Source organism: Amphiprion ocellaris, chromosome 7 (assembly GCF_022539595.1).
Source record: "Amphiprion ocellaris isolate individual 3 ecotype Okinawa chromosome 7, ASM2253959v1, whole genome shotgun sequence".
In the NCBI taxonomy this organism is placed as follows: Eukaryota; Metazoa; Chordata; class Actinopteri; family Pomacentridae; genus Amphiprion; species Amphiprion ocellaris.
Window position 1 is genome coordinate 7,994,660 of NC_072772.1, and position 17,442 is coordinate 8,012,101.

A 17,442-nucleotide genomic window follows, 5' to 3' on the forward strand; every position below is an offset into this window, starting at 1 on the left:
TTGCAGCTTCCAGCAGTAAAATCGTCTTTAATGTGTTTCTTGGTGTGTTTTAGGGCTTTGTACTGGATAGTTGTCTTGGTAAATGAGGTTCTTTAGCCACAGTTAGCACATGGTCCTAATGTGTGCAGTGATTAGTGGATTTGGTGCAGCTGAGTTGTGTCTTTATCTTGGCTGTAGTGAGTCTTCAGAGGTTTTCTGGTCAGACACATTCTGTATTCTTGTTTGAGAACCAGCGTTGGTTGTCCAGAAGGTAAGAGTTCCTGTCCTGATTCTCTGTTCTCAGAGGTTCTCTGGTAGGCTGCAGGAGACTTTAGCGTCTGGGTTGTGCTAGTTTGGTTTTTGTAAGGTTTCATTTGGACGACTATCTTGAGGCCCCTCCATGTGGTTTAGTGAGGTTTTCTGGAACAGTTCTACAAAGCAACCTGCAGCAGAAGAGACTTTGAGAGTTTTTAGGAAGTTCTGGAGACCAGACTTTAGAGCAGCAGAAACATTTGTCAGCAGTTTGAGCAGGAGAAGGTGAGCTTCAGAGTAGAAATGAGACAGAAACCTTCTTGACCCGTGTGGTGAGGTCCTGTACCAAGAGTTTGAGCAGGTTGTGAAGAGTCTGTAGTTCTTTGGTCTGAAAGCACAAGAAGAGTCGACTCATTAAAGGAGAAAACAGGAGATATTGTTGGTTCTTCTGTCACTCTGCAGTTTCCTTAGACTGAATATCAAGTTTATATTTTAAATGATTTACCATGTGAGCCCAAGAAGACTTCAATAAACTCCCTCCATCCCCTGGACACAACATATTTTATTACCATGTTAAATCTTTTTTTTTTTTTTTTTTGAGTTTTAATCATAGTTTTAGCATAGTTTTTTCTCTTTGCTTGTTTAGTTTTGTAATCTGTGTGAAAGGTGCTAAACAAATAAAGTTGAATTGATAAACTGAATAATTGACTAACTCATGATTGTGACAACAGAAGTATTTTCATTGTGATTCATTTTTAAGGTTGGGGTTAAAATCTTGACAGAAAAAAAAGATTAAAGAAATAAACTACAGTAAAAAAGCAATTAAATCAAAGGAAAAAACATTTACTATAATAAAGCTTTTTAAAAGAAAATTAAACATTAAATACAATTAAATTATATTAGACAAAATATTTAATTAGATAATTAAACAGAAGATACAAAGCATGTAATTATGAAATTAAACAAAAAATTTTTTAAACAAAAATATTAAACATTAAAGATGAAATATTTTAGATGATTAAACATTTAAAAAATACAATTAAACAAGAATATTACACATTTAGAAAAATACAAAACATTTAATTAGATTATTAAACCTTTAAAAAGTCAAAACATTTAATTAAAAAATTAAATGTTTAATTAGAAAATTAAATCTTAAAGACAATAAAACTTTAAATAGGAATTAAACAGAAAATACAATGAAGCATTTAAAAAGAAAATTAAACATTAAAAGGTGGTAAAACATTTAAAAAAGAAAAACCTTAAAGATTTAATCAAAAAATTAAACACTGGGAAAGAAAAGGAAATTTTTCAAACAAGCCCATAAAACATTTGAAAAAACAACAATTAAACATTAAAAAGACAAAACATTTCGAAATCAGATCAGACATTAGAAAAGAATAAAAGGTGAGAAAAGAGCAAAACTAAACATTTAAGAAGAATCAAACTAAAGACAAAACATTTGAAAAGACACCAGTTAGACTTTAGAAGATCAAATTAAACAGAAGAGACAATAAAACGATCAAAAACAGATAAAGGTCTGAAAGCGTTTTCTAGTCTGAAATGAAAACATCAAGTTGTTTCTTCAAACATTTCCTCTTTCTATGTTCTTGGTTTGATTGTGGACAGATTTACTAAGAACTCATTTCAGAAAACTGATTTCCAGATAAAGTCTACTAGTAGTTGAAGGCATCGATCAAACTAATGTTACCTTCTGATCTCCACAAACTTTACTGTTCAGTGAAGAGAATCAAAGTTTGTTGAGGATTTCTAAAAAACCCACAGGTGAAGGTCTGAGAAGAACTCAGATGGATGGTCTAAATGTGAAATCAAGACTCATGGTCACAAGTTTTAAGGCTTCTGTTAACCAGAAAGTTCAAACTAACAGAGAAGTACTGAGAAACTTTTAAGATTTCAGTCCTCAGACTGTCTGAAGGTTCAAACTAACAGAGAACTACTCAGGAACTTAGAAGATATCAGTCCTTGGACTGTCTGAAAGTTCAATCTAACAGAGAACTACTGTGGGACTTAGAAAATTTCAGCCCTCAGACTGTGTGAAAGCTCAGGTCCTGAGGACTCGGGAGGTGTGGAGGCTTTGGAAAGTCTTGGAACTGAGGGTTCCACCCTCCAGCACAAAGGCTGAAGTCCAACCTCCTGAGAAAAACGGTCGAGTCGAGACTCGAGTTAAAAAAAAAACTCGAAAATGACAAAAAATAGATGATAAATGCGCAAAAAAAAGAAGAATTAGTATCTGAGCGAGTAGCTCAGGGGATAAGAAGAGAGACTACCAAGTGGAAGGTCGCAGGTTCAAGACCCGCCACTGGCAGTTTTCTTTCTTTGTCTTTGTCAGGATTTTGAGAAAAATTTAAGAAGTGTCTGGTCTTGAACCAGCGACCTGCAGCTCCATAGGCAAATCCTTAACTCACTGAGCTACAGATCAGATAAAAAGAAATAATTTCGTCGTCCCTTTGACATCGTAGTTTCTGAAGTGACCACATGGGTGGAGCCAAGGCGGAGTCTGGGTGGAGTCAGGGCGGAGAGTAGGCGGGGAGGTGGGTGGCGGCCTCCCCCCTCTACTCCCCCACCTCCCCCCACCACCCACCACACCTTCCCCCGCCCGACGAGTTCTTCGAGTCTCCACGAGTTCTTCGAGTCTCGACAGGTTTTCCCGAGTTTCTTGAGTTTCCACGAGGTCGGAGGCAGAACAAGTTGTCATGAAGAGGTGTTGAAGTCGGCCAGGATGGACTGACTTTTTACAGCGACTAGAAGGAAGACCACTAGAAGAGCAGGTCTTTAACCACCATCCATAAAATCCATGGAGTCGGCTCCAGAGAAATGAAAGAAGGTCAACTTTTATCAACCTCGATCCAGATGTTCAACGCGATATCTTTACTTTGAGATTTTTAGCCCCACAAACCTTTAGTATCACACTTTATTATCCTTTATTAGGACTTTCATGGAATCCACCAGCAGATTTAGTTTTTGTTGAGAAACTTTATTCTTGTCGTCATGGGACTGCAGTATTTAAAACTCTTCCTTCTATTTGACCTCATGTTTATTAGTTTTAGTGGAGAAAGTTTGAATTGTCAATTAGTCTCTTAAAAACTAAATAATAAATTGGATTACTCAAGAGGTTTAAATTTCTTACTTTGTCATATTTTAAATATGACAAAAAAATATAAAAATAAAGCATCTTGAGACAATTTGACCTGTAATTGGCATTATATAAATAAAATTGAATTAAAATTGTATGTATCTTGTAATGGAGTAATTCAGACATATATGTTAGAAAACACATTTTCTTTGTCCATTAATCTGTTGATCGTTTTCTCCAGTAATTCATTTCTTGTTTTGGTTTATAAAATGTCAAACCCAAATATATTCAGTTTACAGTCATAAAAACCAAAAAGATTTACATTCATGATGCAGGAATCAGGCAGTTTTTCACTTTATATCTTAGTTTAGTCAGAAAGATAGTTGATAATGTGTGAATTGTTGCAGCTTGTGAGCCGTAAAAGGTTTTAATCTTTGGGGCCGAGTGTCAAAAACATTTAGAAACCAACATCAACAAAACACTCAACAAAGATTTGAACATCATTAAAGGGAAATCCAACTTCTGCATGACAATGTCTAATTAAAGGACATTAATTTCCAACGTAAATGTGTGATATTCATCCTCTGGAGCTTTCTCTTCACATTGTCTTCCACCTGCACTGCTTTGGTCGGGAGCATGTGCAACAAACATTTGGAAAACTGCACTTTAACATCAATGAATGACACTGAAGTTTAATCTCTACATAAGTGAGACCGAGTCTGGATGTGCTGCTCTGTCATTAACTCCTAAGTTTAGGGAAAGTTCAAACAAAAGAGGACAGTTCAGATAAGACTTGAGAATGAGCTTATTTTGAACAAACATCTCAGACTTTCTGAGCTTCAGCATCTCTAGCAAGATATTTTAACAACAAGCAACTCAAGAGATCCAGAAGTTGGAGAGAGTTAGCTTTAGCTGAGCCAAAGAACATGTGGGACGCTAACCTAGCAAACATTTCAGACTTTTCTCTGTGAATTCTGAGAAATAATTTACTATTTAATGACAGAGCTACACATCTTAACTCAGTCTCATTAAAACAGACTCTAATTCAGTGTCATCCATCCATATTAAAGTGCAGTTACCCAAAATGTTTGTTGCATGAGCTGCAACAAAACCTGTCCAGGTAGAAGGCCACTTTGACAAACAGGAAGTGGAAGATTCCAAGCAGATTTATAGAAAGGGGAACCGGACTGTACTAAGTGTGGTCCAGTATAGAGGGGTGTTTTGTGGGTTTTTAAGGCTGATAATGATTATTAGTGAGACATTTGGAGTAGATATTCATTTGCAGTAAATGAAAGTATTCAAAATCTTGAGTTAAACTTAGAAGAACACAAACTAACAGAAAACCTTGATACGTTTTTTTGTTTACAGATGTTAAGTTAAAGGAGTTTTATTCGTGACGTATAACCAATCAAATCACTCCAGAAGACAGAGCAACCACAGGTAGATAAAGGTTCACAGCCAAAGTAGCACCATTTTTAAATGTATTTATTACCGTAAATCAGTAAAAAATAAAATACTGATAATCAGTAAATCGGTCAGCCCACAATTACTACAATTCTACAATGTATGTCTCTTTGCTTTGACTTGTTATTTGTACAATATACGATGTATATGATGGCGTTTTTTTCATACCAAAGGCTATACTATGATATTTTCTAAGAGACATACCATGCTACTGTGTTCTGGCTCTGGGCTGGGCTCCTCCACTGTTGTTTTCTGGATTGTACTCAGCTGCATGCCTTCGTCCACCCGGCCTCCGTTGACTCGTCCCGCCTGCCGTCTCTGGAGCTGAAGCTGGATTGGAACAGACCAAAGTACAGTCCAATCACGATGCCAGCTGCCTCTCAAAAGGCTCCTTCATCTGGCAGGTGGCAGCACTTCTTCTGAGGGGAAGCTGAGCTGGTCCAGCAGAACTTTGGAGATGTGTTCCAGTGGTTGGTGGATGTGTGGAGATAGAGAGGGACCTTTGAATTGTTCAGAAAGGAAAACAGGGAACCCATTGGTAGCTTTAGTTTAGGGTGCTACTGTGGTGTGTTTTTGGGCTTTAAGAGGTGAACAGGAAGAGGTTTTTTTGTATTGATTATCTTTTACTTTGTTCCTGGTTGGAATGCCCATCAATGTCAACATGAAGTTCACTCTTAGTTCTGTTTATTTATTTTTGTTTTACTAACAACCATTTGTTTTTAACCCCCTCACATGTTGTGTTGTTGTAAACTTCCTCTTTCAAATAAATTCTTGTCTAACCCTCTGGAAAGCAGCGTTTGGACTGTTTTTGTGTTGCTCCTCACCTACTGACAGCTGTGGACTAAAGGCTATACTGTGACGTTTTTAGAGCGACATGCTATACTATGATGTTTGTTGGGCAACACGCTATACTATAGGCTTTTTTAATTGACATATTACTGTGACGTTTTTTTTGTTGTAGTTTTTTTTGGGTTTTTTTTAGCAACATATAAGAATTTGAACAGTTTTAAAAGTTACTATACTTTTACTTGTGCAATGAAATTATTATTCTATGGCATTTTTTAGATGACATATTATACTCTGATGTTTTCTTGAATTACATACTATTTTGACAATATACTGCACTATGACATTTTTTGAACCACATATCATACATGACAATTTTAGGCAACATCCTATCATTTTGCGCTTTTTGAACCACATAATAATCTATGTTTTGTTTTTTTTCTTGCCAACATGCTGTACTATGAACTACAGGCCATACTATGAGGCCATACTATGTTATTTTTGAGTAAAGTATACTATACTTTGACATTTTCTGAACTACATCCTATACTATGGCGTTATACACAGAGTGCTTTGGTTATATGTTGATTTATAATCTACATTTTTTTCTGTTTTGTTTTTTGACGGCATTACCACAGACCTGACTGTGAACACCGTTGACACCCACCTCAGGGAGACGCTGCCTAAGATCTCAAGGCTGCTTGGTCGTGGTCTTTCTGGCACGTACTCTTCCAAGATGAGCCGGGAAGTTTAACACTGATGGAATGACACCAGGTCTAAGCCGACAAACTTCCAATTCCTCCTCAACCCATAGTCTCTGGGAAACCTACATGGAGTAAGAAAAGTAGACAGAGAAGTAATTAAGTCTGTACACAACATATTAAAAAAGAAATCATGCTAATAAATTAAGTACAAAGAACCGAATTCGCCAATATACTGGAGACCAGAGCTATTTAATTTGATAAGTATAACCTTGTTTAGTAACATTTCAATGATTTGAGAGCAGTCCTAAAGAACTGCCTGTAATCCCAATCATGAAATGGGTTTGGAGGAAGAACATAGATGGTAATCTGGATTTACATGAGTTAGGGCTGGGCGATATGGCCTAAAAAAAAAATCCTCGATTTTTTTCACAAAAAATCCCGATTCACGATTTATCCGATTTTTTTTTTACCCCCTACCTAATCTCCTCACGCTGGAGTCCAGTCTACTTTATGCAAATGAGCTGCAGCCCTCTCTGGGTAAACACACTGGATCGCAGTTGGAAATGCGCCACATGTGGCATGCTGGTCCGGTTGCGGTGCGTTTCCCGCTAGGATCCGTTGTCTTTACCCGGAGGGGGCTGCAGCTCATTTGCATACAGTAGACTGACTTCTACTTTATGCAAATTGAATGCAGCGTGCGGAGATTCCACGCATCGTTAAACTGTCCTCAAACTTCTAAACTAGGCGTCGGTGACATAAAACGAGGACAGATTCAGCTGCTGCAGATTATTTCTCGCTTCAAATGCTTTAAGAAATACTTTTCGCTGACGTGTTTTTAGAAATAAAAGGGAAAGTTTGCGGCCGAGCCGCTGTGTTTATCCGACTTGTCTGCAGGACTGTCCAGCTGAAAGCTCGGTGACGTCAGCATGTAGCGGCCCGCTGTTGCTCAGCGCTGTCATGTGACCATGTTGTGGTCCGCTAGTGACCGCCGTCCGTGCGATTTTCAGATGCGGTGCGTTGCCGTGCGGGGAAATAGCATCCAGTGGACACGCACCTTTAGATCTGCACCGCTCGCCGCCATGTTGTTTGTGTATCAAGCGCGGGGGGGGGCGCGCACTCTGAACTACGGGAGGCCAGCAGGCAGGCGCTCGTGCGGATGTTGATGAGAGAATCGATTTTCATAAAAACAAATCGACATTAAGTACAAACTCGAATTAATCGATAAAATCGATTTATCGCCCAGCCCCACTGCTAGCTCGCCTTAGCGTTTTGCTAGTGGCTAACTAGTTAGCTCTCATAGACTGGAAGCTCTCAACAAGATTTCATAATGAAAAAAGAGCCAAAAACTATTCTTACCTATGAAAAGTCATTCCAAGTTTCCTTGTCTCAATCGTACGACGTAGTGTGTAACTGTATGCAGCACAGTGAGCCGGCATACTTGTTGTTTCCGTTTTCACGCCGTCTACATCAACGGAATGCACTGAAACTTTGCCCCCACTAGCTTAGCCTCGCAGTAGCACGCAGCTCAAAGGGGCGTGTCCTATCTACTCATTCATATCTATGACAACAACGGTGACTGCACATAAGGACGTCTGACGTAGATTAGCTGCGTAAATACCATTATATACAGTCTATGGTAAATACGTATGTGAATCGCATCATTGGCTGCAGCAGCCAGTCACCGGTCACTCACTGACTCACACTGAAAAATAGCACAGAATGAATTGTTACGTGTTTATTTTATTTACAATTTAGGTTGGACTTTTTTTTGTGCGCAGCGCAGATTTTCTGTGCGCGGAGACCGTGTCAGCAGTGCGCAATTACGCACGCGCGCAGTTTAGAGGGAGCAGTGGTCATGACTGTATATGATGTCAGCAATCCTCTTTATTGAGGTTTTGGGTCCTAATTGTGGTTTTGTTTAAGAAGGAGGCAGCTTCAAATTTTCATAAATGCCCTTATTCAGTTTTATTAGCTGAGAATTATGTGAAAATTTTGATACCACTCGTGTGTCTGTATAATAACCGTACAACTATTACATAGCTTTGCATTAAGATTGGATATAGGGTGAAACAGCTATCCTGGCTCTATCTGAAGGCATAACAATTTGTCTCACTGATTATCATGCTTATATATTTTCATAGCCTATTTCACAAAATGTCACACAATTTCTTTAATCTAATATTTGGTTTCATCTACTTGTGATAGACATATACTAAAGCTACAGTAAATTATTAATTCGCCAGTAAGGGCTAAAGTGTATCAGGACAGTGTGGACTTAAATAAGCGCACGTGAGTGACAAGCTGATCTGAGTCCAAATAAGAACCAATGTTTGCAGCTTCTCTCTAAGTGCTAATAAGCAACAGTAGCCTGGAAATCCGAGACGGCACCACGTTCACCGATCTCCCAGTGTCTCTCTCTCTCTCTTACAAGGGATTAAGTTGTCAGGTTACATTGAACTCTGAGCGCCCTCCACCCAGACAAAACCATCTTAAGGTGCAGGCCGTCCAGTTATTTATAACTCTGTTGGGTAAGCCTCCGGTCTCCACAGCCCACTTCAGCGCATAGACATGTATGGGTCTCTGTGCTCTCGCTTTATTGCGTGGATTTAAGAGGGGGAAACACATCACAGTGGTTGTCTTAGCTTGAGTGTGTTTTCATCCATGCTACATTGTGAAACTGTGTGATCCTGCATCTGCATGTCTCAGTTGGTGTGTCTGCCCATCACGGCCGTCTAACAAGATTGTCTGGCCGCTGTTGGTCAGACTTTCCAAAGAATGACGTAATTGGCCTTCAGTGAAGAGCCTGACAAGAGCGCCGGTTCCCACGTCAGCAAACACAATAAATGTAGGAGTGCAGGGCAGCAGATTGCAGACACACAACGCTGATCTTCTTGTCTTTGGTTACATTATCATGCTTCCCACTCGCACTTCCTTTCCCACTTTCTCTCAGTTTCTCCTCACAGCCCACCTATCTGGAACTGCCATCTATTTTGGGAGCACGGTGCCGGCCAAGTATCGGCTGCAATGTGTAGAACACATCACGAGTCGGGCCCCTCTGAGACAGGATGCGCTCTGGCTTAAGCGTTGCGGTGAGCGGGTGAAGGCTACTTTGTGTAATCTCTCAGTCCTTGACTTTACATTAGAGTCAAATCAGACTTCAGACCTTTTTTGTGACATGTTTAATGACATTTTCACCACTGATTTATCTTTCAGACTCTATTATATATTACAAATCCAAGTTTAAAAATCTGATTTTTTTTGCACAAATCTGACTTATTTTTTGACTGGATTTACTCCTGTGTGTTTCCACTTTCAAAACATTCATGAACAAGACAACTTTGTCTTTGCTCTACATCAAATGTGAACAATTTTTGCAGAGATGGATGCTAGTGCTATGCTTCTTATACTGAGGTGCTTCATGTGATTTACAGTCATCTCCATTATACAGTGAAATATGACAAGAAGTTTTAAAGACAGATATTGACTACATCAATAAATAACTCCCCATAAAACAGCTGCCTGAGACAAAACAGAGGGCCACAGTGATAAATTCCCTACTTTTAAAACATAACTGTACAACTGTGCAGAAAGACAGCAAGAGGAAAACCAGACCTCACCACATTTCAGCTGTTGCCATTTCTACAATTACCTTTCACTTCTCATGAGTGGAGTTGCTGACAGTTATGTGCATATAACGAATTTTACAAATCGAGGAAGTGAAAGCTCCTATTAAACCAATGTGTTCATTTGTCAAGACATTGAGCATGAGCAACAAAATAACTTTATTTATATTTTGTGTAGAAACAAGCTAAGATAGCCAGATGAAAGTGCTTTTACAGTTATGTCTGTTGATCAGGATTTTTTTTATTTTTTAAAGAATTTGTTTTTTGTCAAAACTGCTGTTATTCATGTTAATAGTGATTTAAAATGGCGTACACAGACTTTTAAGGAATACCACTTTCCATGTAGCTATTCAATTCAATTTTATTTATATAGTGCCAGTTACAATTCCAATTCTTACTAAAGCACTATTTCTTACCTCTTTAAGTTGCAATTGTGTGTAGTAAAGCAACATATTTTTTACAACTTTGAGCTGCTCTGTAATAATATCTGAAATAATGTTTTTAGTGAAAATTTTAGGTTAATTTGTACATTTTTATGATTGCGTGTGTCATTTTTCTCCATTCAGCTTAACACTTTGAAAACTGATGAAATACAAATGGAAGTAATGGGACAGTTTGTGTTGAAAAAAATGATTCAGAGTACTAAAGAAGAACTCTGAATTCACAGAAAGTCTACAAAGCATTAGCAAAAATAAAGCTGGAATTGCTTATATCTGAGCATTTTATTTGATGCCCTGTTTCGTCTGTTTTATGGCTTACTCATCTTGCCCACCAGTGATTTCTTTTTGCATTACTCTGCGTGATTCACTACAGAATATATAAATCAAAAATTATAGTTGCTGTCCAGACAGTATTGATATATTTAGTGGTTGAATAATAGACCCTGAAAATGTCTAAAGAATGGAAAGTATTTCAGGAGCTCCAAGCTCCATAGTTTGCCTCTGCATCCCCTGAAAACAAAAGTATTTCTCACTTCGGCATTGGTCTGCCATTGATTGTTTTTTCTTGGCTTTGACCTGGCAAAGGCTCCTGTGTGCAGCATTAAAACTGAAGTCTCTTCATTTTTAATAAAACTTGCCTCAGTGGCTGAGTGTGATAGGACATGGATTTTATTGGAGCATTGTGTTTTCATGAGGTGACAGCACACCTGGGACTTCATTAAAATATACTTGGAAGGAGACCATCCCCTCCTTATGCCTTCACCTAATTTAGAAAAATGACACTTTCCATCTACATGTAAATTTCCGGCGTCTGACAAATGTGTGCACACAAAAATAAGCTTCACTTGCTCAGATTTAAAACATCCTTAAGTAGCGGCTATAGATAAGAACACATGATGGAGGAAATGCAGTGTAGCTGAATCACTATACAATGATACTCACCATCAAAAATCAAGTGACAGCAGCTGTCAGAGAGCTGGAGAGTTTTACACTCTACTATGGATTCATTTTCACATTAGTCACATTTGAATATGTCCATCATCGACACAAAAAAGAGTTGAGTGACTATAGAAATGAGAATATCAGGTGAAGCAGCTATGACATTGGCTGCCAGATAATATTTCCTTATGCAGTTCTGCTTCTTTTATTTAATTATTTCATTTTTTTTTTTTTTTTTTTAACAACTGCTGCCTTTTTATGATTTCATTTTGGATATTGCTGATGCTTTTTCAAAAAGATTTTATTAATCTTTGGCGAATTTTGAATGCCTGTCTTCATCTTAAAGACTAACAGTGTAAACACCAGGAATGCTGTTGGTAAAAAATAGGGGAATTATAGTTTTGTTCCTCATCAGTAAATGTACAAGAAGAAGGTTGTCGGTAAACTGATATCAGAACAAAATTACTCAGTTGATTCATCTTATAAGGAATTTTATCCTTTCATATATGCAATTAGTCAAATTTAGGGTTAAACGTACACTATGACTAAACATCACTTAGAAATGTCCTTATTTTTGAAAGAAAAGCTTTTTTTCAATGAAGATAACATTAAATGAATCAGAAATACAGTTTAGGCATCGTTAATGTGGTAAATGACTATTCTAGCTTCCTGTGTTCTAATGCTACATTGTGTTAGCTAATGGTGTTGAAAGGTTAATTGATGATTACAAAACCCCTGTGCATTTATTTCAGCACATGAAAAAAAGTGTGAGTTTTCATGGAAAACATGAAATTGTCTGGGTGACCCCAAACTTTTGAGCAGTAGTGTAGGTTAGGTAACATTCACTGTCACTTAGTATTTCAGTATTCTTTCATAATCACACAATCTAAATTGCTTAAAACACATTCCTGAAAAATCCAATTAAGTGATTATCATGCTTCATTTGTGACAGATTAAACATGTCTAAATGTTCTTTAATCTGATTGCTCGTATGTTGATTAGTCTTTTTTCCTACGTGCGTTTGTCCTCAAGATGCACTTCTCCCTCCGGGGCTAAAGGTCATGGCGGATTGTGAGAGCACGCTGCGCCACCGGCTGCAGTTGCGTCACAGCGAATATTGAGTCAGGTGCACTCCCAAGGATCTCGCTGCCAGCTGCCGTCGAGGCAGGGATAATCTGCCTAAGCAGCTTTCACATGATTTCACCCACAGGGAAGAATTTAGGGGAGGTTTGTAAACCTCTTCAGACCTGGCCTTGGATCTTCTTCCTGCTTTGACTTAAGAGGTAGACGAGGGCAGCACAGCAGACGCTACAACAGTCAGTCTAAAAAAACCTCAGCTCACTCCTCTACAAACTCTATCTACAAATCTACAACACTTTCCATTAGTGCTGCGTCCACTGAGATTATATATTATACAAGCCTGCTAAAACATCACCTATCACTCCGTTAGCCATTACACTGAAAGCCCTGCCATGAGTTGAGAAGTGATAAGGAACTCGGCTCAGATCTTAAATAGATGTCCTCTAGAGCACATATAGAGCAGAGGTAGATTAACCACTGGAAAAGACTATAGGAAGTTTCTGTGACCTTCTCTGTGAGGGCCAGATGAACTAAAGTTAATCTAATAACAGCTAGGGGTCAAAGTCAGCAGCCTGAAGTCTACACATGCTGTGCAAAGATGTAACTTGTGCTGCATATTCCAAAGTGTGGTGGAAATCCTGTGTTGGGAGGAAAAAGTGTCTCAGTGAGTCCTTTGTCTTCACGCAAAGCTCTGACCTTTGATTGATGAAAATTTACATTTGTTTGGCTTTGGACATAGAGATAAAACTGGCTTCTGGATGAAATACAGTGAAATTCACACGTGCATTTGAACTTCAATAGATGTTGGAGTTGCTTGGAGTTAAAACAAACAGATCATGTTAAAATAATCATTTAAAATGAACACTCATCCACTGAAACAAATTCAAAACTGAGTATAAGAAGAGATAAAACTGAACTCATAAAAACTCAAGATTGAATGTAAATCAGATGGCTATTTTTTTTCTGTTTATTTTTGCTGCAAAAAAAGTGTAGGGTCTGCTTTCTCTTCTGCTGCTTTCAGGTTTTCTTATCTCTTACTGAGTTCAGTCGGTGCCTCAACAGCTAAGACAGATTACAGCCTGCTGAGCTGCTTGTTTGCTAACGAACCCTCAACAGATGCTCGCCTGATGTTGATTAAAAAGACTGCAATAGTGGAAAATTTGCTGTTAGTAAAAATTATCCCTAATCAAAGGCAAACAATAGAGCCTCCGTCACATCATAGCATGAAAAGCTCTGGTGTAATCAATGACATTAATTATGGCTGCATTCCATGGAGATGCCCCTGGTCTCTGTAGTGAATGCAGCTTACTATGCCACCTAAATCAGCCACTGTTAATATTCCTTTCACCTGTTCACCTTTTCTGCACTCTCAACTGTCAAATAGCACTCTGTTAAAGGCCTGTTTTGCGCTATTCAAGTGACTTGGCAACATTGTTGGCATCTGTGCAGGTTTGGAGAAATTAATCTTAATTAAAATCAAATTTTCATCATGATAATTTTAGTTATGTGCCAAATGACAGAGCAGATAACTGCACTACGATGACACATTATGGTACAGTGCCAGTCACCACCTCGTCTTCAGATACTGTAAATTGCTTGAGTAAGGGCTTGCTATAACTGCTGTAGGAGCAGCTCACACCTTAAGAAGATTATTGTTTATGTTCCCTCTGGCAGTATAATGTATGTCTCCAGCAGGAAGTACGTTGGCTAAGTCCATAAGCCTGTAGATCGGAATGCTAATGTGTAGTTCAGCTCATGACGTGAGTCTGAAAAACCCCTTTAGATGTAAGATGACGGGCAGACATTGAAAAAAAGCACTTAAACACTATTAACATTTAATATTCAAAATCTCAGTGGAAAGGTTGTTTTTCTAATGCTTCCTCTTCCTCCGGTGAAATTATTAGAGACCTAGAACTTTAATATCATTAATGGATGTAAATGGATCTCAGCTAAGTGTTTTTTTATAGATCAAAAGTTAACCTATTCTGAGATGTTAGAAAAGCACGAAATGCTTAATAACTTACACTGGATAAAATCCCTGTGAGCTAATAAGAAGTGCATTAAGATTCTCATCTTTCTGCCTGCAGCAGCCGCCTGTTCGTCTCTGTCTGTGATGCTGTGCTGTTTTCTCACCCGCCACAGCTGGCAAAACATCTGGCGCAGGTACAGGCCACCCAGGTCTAGTAGCACAGGCTGGTTTCATCTGAATGGGATAGAGAGGAAAGGGTGGTGGATGGATGCACACATTGCTTTCAAATACGTCCTACCAGAAAGCAAAGTGGTCCCATCCTGCTGGGTCAGGTGGATTCATCTCCCTGCAGCTGCTTCTCCTCGTGCATCCCTCCTTTCTGCAATCTCTTAATGCACTCACAGGCCAACTCTCTGGGAGGGGCTCAGGCTGCTGAGCCCCTGACCTGAAACAAACCTACACAGCACGGAAGGTCAAGGCGTGACCCTTAGATGCAACGTTATGACGCATTAATGCAAGGTACTGGCAGTGCTACTTGGAGAGGATGTACGGAAAGAGAGTGGAATAATCCCGTGTCGGAGTTTCCCATGTTTGTGCGCGTCTTCACTGAAGTGAAGGAGGATGAGGAAAAGGTCTGCCAAGCATAATGACTCAGAGGTAAAGAGGAGCAGACAAGAAGATAAGGAGATTGGGGCACAGATAGACCTAGGAGCCAGTAAAAGGTAGACGGTGTACTTTAGACTGGCTGAGGAGAAGAGTCTGCCCAGTTCTTGGTTCCATCTGTGGTGTTAAGCAGGAATGAGAGGAGCGAGAGAAGGCAGCACGAAGCATGTGTGCAAGGCAGAGTAAGCCGGGGCATCTGGTTTTGTTAAGGCCCTAGAACATTCCTTCCCTCTGTTCGACTCTGGCTGGCAGCTTTTAAAGGGAGACGTTTGCTTTCACATCCTGCTCTGGGCATTGCCCTCTCTCTTGAAGTTCGATTTATAGCCGGTGAAGGTCACATGCAAGATGTCCGTCTGCGTGTTTATATGCGGACTCTTCTGCATGACACTCATGGTTGTTAGAGGAAAAATGTTGATGACAGCAGACTTCAGCTGTCCGTCCTTCCATTTCTTATTTTAGTGGTAGCAGTTCTAGGCTTTTCAAAACTATTCATTCAGAAAACACAAAGTAATACTAGCAATTAGAAGTTTCCAAGAGCATTCATTTAAAACAGAACATTTTGTGCCTTTTAGCCTTCATTTTTATTTGCTTCTGATTTGTTGAGCACCAAACATTAGTGGACAGCTTCTGAGCTCCTTCAGAAATTTTCTAAGAGTAAATTAAATTTCATCAGTAATTTTGAATAAAAATCCATTTCTGATGTCTGTTTTTTGCTTTAAATTTTAACAGAACAATTCATATATCAGCAATATTATCAGCAATTTCATACCTTATAGTAAATAGCGACAATTTTGCACCTTTTTTGTAAATACCAGTATTTTTTGGCACCTTCTTTCTATCTCTATTTCTTTGACCAGCACGATTTGCACGTTCCTTTGTACATTTTTCCCCCTTATCTTTAATGTAACGTGTGAGCTGTTGGATTCCTTGAATTTCCCCAGAGGGATGAATAAAGTATCTATCTGTCACATATCATGCCTGAAATGAGAAAAGAAAAAAACACACCTTGACATGGCTGCTGATGCTCAACTAAAAGGTGTTTTTTGGAATGATGCAAACCAGCTGAAACTTAAATTGTGTCAATACTTAAAAAAAAAAAGAAAAACTGAACTGTGCCAGCCATCATTAGATGAACCCAGAGTGACAGACGACCTCCACGATGCAATACTGTTGTCACATGATACAGCAGGTGTCATGGTAAGAATCTGAACACATAAACATGCTGCATAAGTAACAGGACTGTGCTCATTATTTTCTGGTGGTCAGAGGTTGGACTTTACTCCTCGTGTCACTCCTGGAGACGGACGGGTCTTCAGTGCAGGAAATAGCCGACCACAACAGTTCTTCAGCTGGCAGCTTTAGTTGGTACATGAGGACATAAAGCTTGCCAGTGAAGAACTGCTGTAGGTCAGCCAGTGAGCCCCTATACCCAACATGCCTGTTGTAACCTAGAGAAAAATAAGTACAGAACATCAGTGAACAGTCACAGTTTCTCCTCTACAGACATTTTAAAGCGTTTCAATTTGCTGCTTGCTGCCATCTGTGACAGTAAGTGAGGCTAATAGGATGAGACAGCTGTCAATCAAGTAAATGCACCACTAAATATACTCCTGTTAAAAGCCTAATACCGCCATCACGAAGCTCGCGTTTTCAGGATCTCTGGCAGCCTCCGAAGTCGAATAACTTATTGAGGCCAAGACCTTTTCTTTAACAACTTGGTATGTCCACATTAAAGATAGGACCTTTTCAGTGGCTGGAGCCAGCATCTAGCAACCGCTACTTGTGCTCCATCTTAAGGCGCTTCCACATTGGCTTCAGCTTTTGGCCGTGGTGGTTGTTGCTTGGCACATAAACACACACACTGCTTCTCTCTGTGTTGGCTTCAAGAGGATTTTGTGGGAGAACGGTGAGGAGGTAGAGAAAAAGATGGCAGAGAGAGAAACTTTAAAACATCCTTATTTGTGAATATTTCACTTTACAGGGAGTTTAAATGTGCTCACGCACATAAAACAACCAAGCTGTGTGCGCGTTACGGCATGGAACTAGCCTACATCAGGAATGCCAGCCTACTGTTTTAGCATTCTCTCTGCTTTCCCTATAATTGAATACAGAAGTCTTTGCTAGCTAGATAGCTTGGCCTCTGGTTACAGCCTGGAACTCCTGATAGAAAACAGCTCTTGTCCTGTGGGGCAGTTCAGTTTACAGCAGCCGTACAGGGCTGAATGAAGGAATTTTCCTTGCAGTTAGGACCCTTCCACTCCCTTGGGTGTCTGACTGCTTCACCAACATGTCAAGCATTTTGTTATTTTACCTTGAGAAAACCCCCACGAATTTACATCGCAGTGTCAATTTACAAAATTTTGTTGGATTGATGGAGCCCTTAAGATTAACGACAGGCCAGTTTGGTTTGCCATCTTCTTTGCTATGAAGTAATTTTGAAAGAACAACC

General features: G+C 39.2%; 1 long non-coding RNA gene across 3 annotated transcripts; it reads right to left on the reverse strand.

Moving 5' to 3' along the window:
- Positions 1 to 205: 205 nt before the first annotated feature.
- On the reverse strand, positions 206 to 16,318 carry LOC129349209 (uncharacterized). 3 transcript variants are annotated; one of them, XR_008602121.1, is made up of 4 exons: positions 14,495 to 16,318; positions 6,243 to 6,401; positions 4,994 to 5,289; positions 213 to 619 (listed from the first exon to the last, which is right to left on the reverse strand). It is a non-coding gene; the product is annotated as an uncharacterized LOC129349209 (long non-coding RNA). The 3 variants fall into 3 exon arrangements; XR_008602122.1 differs by lacking the exon at positions 14,495 to 16,318 and adding an exon at positions 7,636 to 14,366; XR_008602120.1 differs by lacking the exon at positions 14,495 to 16,318 and having other exon boundaries at positions 206 to 619; positions 6,243 to 14,366.
- Between the last annotated feature and the right edge of the window lie 1,124 nt (positions 16,319 to 17,442).